Genomic DNA, 6,910 nt, shown 5'->3' with positions numbered 1-6,910 from the left:
CAGACCTTAAAACAAGGACCAGAAGAACCTCATCAAGTCTCCCTCCCCTTAGACTCCCGAACTGGAACTCCCAGCAACCTCTCTTCCTAGATTCAACCTCTCCAAGTAACCAAATCTTTCACAAGCAGCAATTCCTCTCCAATGAGCATTCCTAGGTAGAAAAAGGTTATCAGAAAGGAAGTAAAAGGAAGGCAACACTCAGATGTAAGATCTCTATCTCTCAGCCATGCAGAATGGACCCTTGGAAAGGTAATGAAAACTTTACAACAATATCAACAGATGTCATTTGGGGGTCAAAACATATTATGTTTTGACCCCCAAATCATGTGATCTGTCCATAGTCCTACAAGCCTTATGTATGATTATTCTCCTAAACTCTGGGACAGAATCAGCTTCCTGGCTCTATATATTGTACTTATATCCTCACAGATCCTGGTTCTATTACCTAAGAGTATTGGTTTGATCACTTGCTTCCATGCTCATCTATGAGACCTATGGCCTCAGAGTAAATGTTAAATAACATGGAGGGTGAGATAAAACCATGAGAGACTCCAAAGGTACATGGCAAAGGAGTTGACATATTCTGGGCAACTCTTGACAAGCTGGAATGTGTCCAGAGGAGGGGGACTAAAATGATCAAGGGTCTGGAGAACAAGCCCTATGAGGAGCAACTTAAAAAGCTGGGCATGTTGGCCATGTATAAATATGTGAGGGAAAGTCATAGGGAGAAGGGAGCAAGCTTGTTTTCTACTGCCCTGGATACTAGGACACAGAACAATGGCTTCAAACTACAGGAAAGGAGATTCCACCAGAACATTAGGAAGACTTTTCTCACTGTGAGAGCTGTTTGGCAGTGGAACTCTCTGCCCCGGAGTGTGGTAGAGGCTCTTCTTTGGAGACTTTTAAACAGAGGTTGGATGGCCATCTCTTGTGGGTGCTTTCAAAGTGATTTTCCTGCTTCTTGGCAGGGGTTGGACTGGATGGCCCACGAGGTCTCTTCCAACTCTATGATTCTATTCAAGAAAGAATGAAGCCACTGTAATATGGTCCCTAAAATTCCCATCCCAACAAAGTGGCCCTGAAGGATCAAAATTGATCTCAGTAGTCTGACTATCCACTAACCTCTGTAATTGAAAGGCTATCACACATTCTGACATCTTGTCTGAAAATGAAATATGGGAGGCTGACCAGTAAGTGGCTTCAGGAAGGGCTTTTTCAACATGGTCTCATTACTTCCTCCTTTAGGCTTGATTGAACTTTGCCTTGTTTTAATGAGTGATTGACAATTCCCATTACATACTCAGCCAGTCACTCTCTGGGCTATTTACGAATCAGAAAAGGAAAGGTTCTAAAATACATGTAATTGCTCTCATCTTGCCAAGATTCTGTCCGTATTCTCAGACAGGACAAAATTTCCACTCCTCACCTCATGAACAGCACCACCCAAAAGAATATTGCTCAATGTCATTCACCAGAGCAGAGAAAGGTGATCATATAATGAGCTGCATGAACCGACAATGGCGAATAGGACTGAAGGATCAGAAGAACCAGAACTTGAGTATCCAGTAGTTCAGTCAGGTAAATGACTGTTGTCATTGCAGCCATAAGTCCTAGCAATCTCTAAACAGTCAGAGCAAAGAACAGAAAACACTTGAAGTCTTTTTTGAAGTCTCTCATTCTTACAACTGGTAAGAAAGCTCAATGTAAACGACAGCCATATGAAATCAATGTTTTTTGTCTGTTCCAAAATAGAGTTCACATTCAGTCCTAAGTCATGAAGAGGACACACTATTATATAGATATCCCAGAAGTCTTGTCCAAGAGGATTACGCCATCAGGAATAGGTAGATCTTTACCACTCAAGCCCTGAGCACAGACATGCATGTGGTAGATACCACAGACATGCATTTCAAGAAGTTAAAAGTCCGAAAGGAAATATCTTATAATAATAGAGATCACTGCATACTGCAAATCTTAGGAACTTGAAGTGTTATGGCCTTATCCTGATGTGGAAGTACACATCTTTTAGGTTTGTTGATGCAAACCAGTTCTGCTTTAGTTAAAAGTAATTGTTAGTTTTATGATTGTAGAGAAGTTTCTCACCAGACTGAGCCACAAAGCAGTACTTTCTCTGTCCTCAGGTATTGAGCACACCTGGCTTATTTAGGTCTCCATGGAAACTCTCTAGTGACCTCTTGGGGTCACACTTGGCTCTTTCCCTCAATCCTCTAGTGCAGGGATTCTCAGTCTGTGTTCTGCAGAGCCCTTAGGGCTCAGCAAGTGACTGTGAGGAGCTCCACTGTGCCATACTGCTTCCCGCTGCCTCCTGTTTCCTCCTCCAGAGAAATGCAGGGAAATTAAAGTTTAGAACTGCTGAAACAGCAGCATCATTAGCAGTGTCCTCCTGGGACACAGACCCTTTCTCCCCTGCCTCCTTTGCCACCCAGACTCTTTTTCTCGCCACCCAGACCCTTTTCCCCTTTTCTTTGCTTCCAAAACCCTATTTCGCTCCCAACGCTCAGGGGTTGTTTTGAATGTGCTCTTCTTGCAAAGCAGAAGGGAGTTGAACTGGATGGCCCCTGGGGTTTCTGCTAATATTACTACTACTACTACTACTACTACTACTGCGCCTGGATGGCCATCTGTTAGGGGTGCTTTGATTGTGCTTTTCTTGCATGCCAGAAGGGGATTGGACTGGATGTCCCCTAGATTGCCCCTATTGCTGCTACTGCTGCTGCTGCTACTACTATTACTACTATTACTATAGAGGCTGAATTGCCATCTGCTATGGAGTGTTTTGTGCTTTTCCTGCATAGCACAAGGGGGGCTGGCTAGATGGCCCCTGAGGTTGCTATTACTACCATCACTACTTCTACTACTACAAAGGCTGGGTGGCCATCTGTTGAGGGTGTTTTGATAGTGCAGATACTGCATGGCAGAAGGGGTCTCCATGGCTGAAAAAGTTTGAGAACCCCTGCTTTAATAACTTCTTGGGGTAACAGCTGGCTCTTTCTTGCACATTTCTAAGTTGTCAATCACATTGCTCAATTGTGTCACGTGGGAGCAGTAATTGCACTGTGTTTGTTTTTGAAATGACTTGTCCTGTGGAGTTTTTTTAAGGTATTCCACAGTCATCTTACTCGATTCAATAAGCAAACTTATTTACCATATTGAAACACAAAGTGGTAGTTTTCCTGTTTCTTAGGTATTGACCACACCCTGGTAATATAGGTCTCCATGGCAACCCTCTGGCTCTACTGCCTTCTTGCCTTGGGTTCTGGCCAGCTGCATTTACCACCAATATTAGATTTCTCCAAGCAAAAAAATGGCAAGATGGAGTTTAGCATTACTATCTTGAATTTCTAGGGTTTGATACAATTAACCATATGAAGGGCCAAAATCAGGTGAAGACCACAGTCCCTTTTCAGAACCATGAAGTACTTGAGAAGAAGCTATCACTTCTGCAACGAAAACGTTTCCCAAGTAAAGCCTTGAGCTCTTGCAATAGAGCTATGGGGGGGGGGAGGGGGTGTTAAAACACTTCAGTGTATGGAATACTTGAAAACTCTGTGACACAACCAAATGAGGGAAAGCACCCAAGAATTTGTGTTAATGTTCCACCAAGTGGAATAATGATGGTGTAATTTGGGAGCTCAAGATGGAAAAGGGTCTGGACTGGAAGTCATTGCAATTGGCTGAGTTGTCATCCAGAGACAAAGGGCTACTGCACCAGTGATGACTTTATATGCATAGTCCCACTGTATGTGCTGAATTGATTTGTTGTGCAACTAAAGCTTGTGCCTCTTGATAGAAGGATAATGCCAAGTTCCTTTGATCTTCAGGGAGCTTGAGGATAAAGGCCATCATTTTACCCCATAAAAACATCTAGTACACAGACATATAACCTGCATATTGGCCACTTTCACTGTGAACAGCACAGAAGAATAGAATTTGCGGCCATGTATGTCAAGCCTCTCCCCCCCCCCCCCCCGGCCTTTTTATACTCCAGCCATGCCCAGAAGAAAATTGATCACATTCCCAAACAGGATTTTTTTTGTTAGTCATAGGTGATTGGAATGCAAAAGTAGGCAGCACAACAGAATCAAAGACTGTTGGAAAGTTGGTCCCAGGATCAAGAAATGAAGTAGGACAGGGACCAATTTAATTTTGTGAGACGAACAGTATGTGCACTGCAGACACATTTTTCTAAAATCCAAGAGGCTGTTGTATCTGCTGAGGTTTAGTGGATGTACAAACACATTATATAGAATAGTATAGTAAAATGGTGTCTTTTATATAAAATGGCAAAATTAAGTCTTGATTTTTGGAATTTTAAACAATATTTTCAAGCCATGGGTGATGGAATCCATGGATACAGAAGGCCAACTACCATGGACATCACTTGATGCCCAATACAGAAATCACATAAATTACACATGAATTACATAAACAATTGCAGAATATGGAACACTCCATTCTCTCTGCAGAAACAAAACCAAGAATAGATTCTGACACTGATCATATCAAAATTTAAAGCTAAAGAACACTAAAGAACATCATGCCAATATACAACCTGAAGAATATCCACACAGAATTTAAAGATAAAGTAAAAAGATTTGCGTTATTAAGCCTAATTAACCAAGAGTCAGAAAAACTCTGGACTGAAGCCACTGTCAGAGAAGAATGAAAAAAGATACTATCTGCAGCCCAAAGCAAAGGGAAGCCTCAATGGATGAGAGAGGAAATTCTTCAAGCAGCTAAGGACAGACTAAAATCAAAAATTTAACATGTACTCTGGACAAAATATGGAAAAACAGTATGTCTTTCAACTGGCAAGGGTGACAGTGAAGGCGGCATATTATCACCCAATTTGTATAATTTATACATTAAACGTATCATACAAAAAGAGGGATAAGACCCAAAGGAAGATGGTATGGAAACTGTGGGAAGGAATATCAACTAATTTTGATATGCAGAGGACTATTCAAAAATATGAAAGACTTGGAACAATTACAGATGAAAGTTAAGAAAAAAGTTAAAAATAGGGAAATAGCTGAATATTAAGAAACAAAAATAGTAACCATAGAGGACTTACATAACTTTATGTATGTAAATATCAAAATAGTTAAAAGATGCAGAATGTAGTCAGAAAAACAGAAGAAACTTGAAACTTAGAAGGACAGTTATGGAGGAACTAGATAGAATCACAGAGTTGGAAGAGACCTCGTGGGCCATTAGTCCAGCCCCCTGCAAAGAAACAGGAAATCGCATTCAGAGCGCCCCCGACGGATGGCCTCTGCTTAAAAGCCTCCAAAGAAAGAACCACCACCACACTCTGCACCACTGCCGAACAGCTCTCACAGTTCCTAATGTTCAGATGGAATCTTCTTTCCTGTAGTTTAAAGCCATTGTTTCGTGTCCTAGTCTTCAGGGCAGCAGAAAACAAGCTTGCTAACTCCTCCCTATGGCTTCCCCTCACATATTTATACATGGCTATCATGTCTCTTTTCAACCTTCTCTTCTGCAGGCTAAACATTCCCAGTCCTTTAAGCTGCTCCTCATAGGGCTTGTTATCCAGACCCTTGATCATTTTAGTCACCCTCCTCTAGACACATTCCAGCTTGTCAACATCACCCTTAAATTGTGGTGCCCAGAATTAAACACAGTATTCCAGGTGCAGTCTGACCAAGCCTGAGTAGAGGGGTAGAATGATTTCCCTGGATCTAGACACTATACTCCTATTTCTGCAGGCCAAAATCCCATTGGCTTTTTTAGCCTCCGCATCACATTGTTGGCTCATGTTCATCTTCCTGTCCATAAGGACTCCAAGATCTTTTTCACATGTACTACTGTCGAACCAGGCGTCCCCCATTCTGTATCTCTGCATTTCATTTTTTCTGTGGAGTATCTTGCATTTGTCCCTGTTGAACTTCATTTTGTCAGTTTTTACCAATCTCTCTAATCTGTTAAGGTCATTTTGAATTCTGCTCCTGTCTTCTGGAGCTATCCCTCTCAATTTGGTGTCATCTAGAAACTTCATGATCGTGCCTTCTAACCCTTCATCTAAGTCATTAATAAGGATGTTGAACAGAACTGGGCCCAGGACGGAACCCTGTGGCACTCCACTGGTCACTTCTTTCCAGGATGAAGAAGACGCATTCGTGAACACCTTTTGGGTTGCAGGGTTGTTGTATGTCTTTCGGGCTGTGTGGCCATGTTCCAGAAGTATTATCTCCTGACGTTGCGCCCACATCTATGGCAGGCATCCTCACAAGCTCTGAGGATGCCTGCCATAGATGTGGGCGAAATGTCAGGAGAGAATACTTCTGGAACATGGCCACACAGCCCGAAAGACATACAACAACCCTGTGATCCCGACCATGAAAGCCTTCGACAACACCTTTTGGGTTCCTTCACTTAGCCAATTACAGATCCACCTAACTGTAGTTTTGCCTAGCCCACATTTGCTTAGTTTGTTTGCCAGAAGGTCATGGGGGACCTTGTCAAAGGCCTTATTGAAATCCAGGTACGCTATATCCACGGCGTTCCCTGTATAAACCCTGCTTGTAGCTCTATCAAAAAAAAGAGATCAGAATAGTCTCGCATGACTTGTTTTTGATAAATCCGTATTGACTATTAGCGATGACCGCTATTCTGACTCAATAACTTGGTTGCAAGTGTGAGGTCGTGGGAGGATCCGTAGCTATCTCCATTTTGATCAGTACTTACACCAGATATATGTTGTCAGAAAGTGTTCAACTCAACTGAGGGGACGCAGACAAGTTTCCAGATGCTTTAATCTGAGCAAACCTTGCAAAATGTCACACAACAGTAGGTGAAAAATGATAAATTCCCAGGAGCTGAGCAGCCATGTTCTCTCTTCAGGACAACAAGTACAGCCCTGAGAGAG

The sequence above is a fragment of the Anolis carolinensis genome, chromosome 3 (genome assembly GCF_035594765.1).
Source record: "Anolis carolinensis isolate JA03-04 chromosome 3, rAnoCar3.1.pri, whole genome shotgun sequence".
NCBI lineage: Eukaryota > Metazoa > Chordata > Lepidosauria > Squamata > Dactyloidae > Anolis > Anolis carolinensis.
This window is presented reverse-complemented; position numbering follows the sequence as displayed.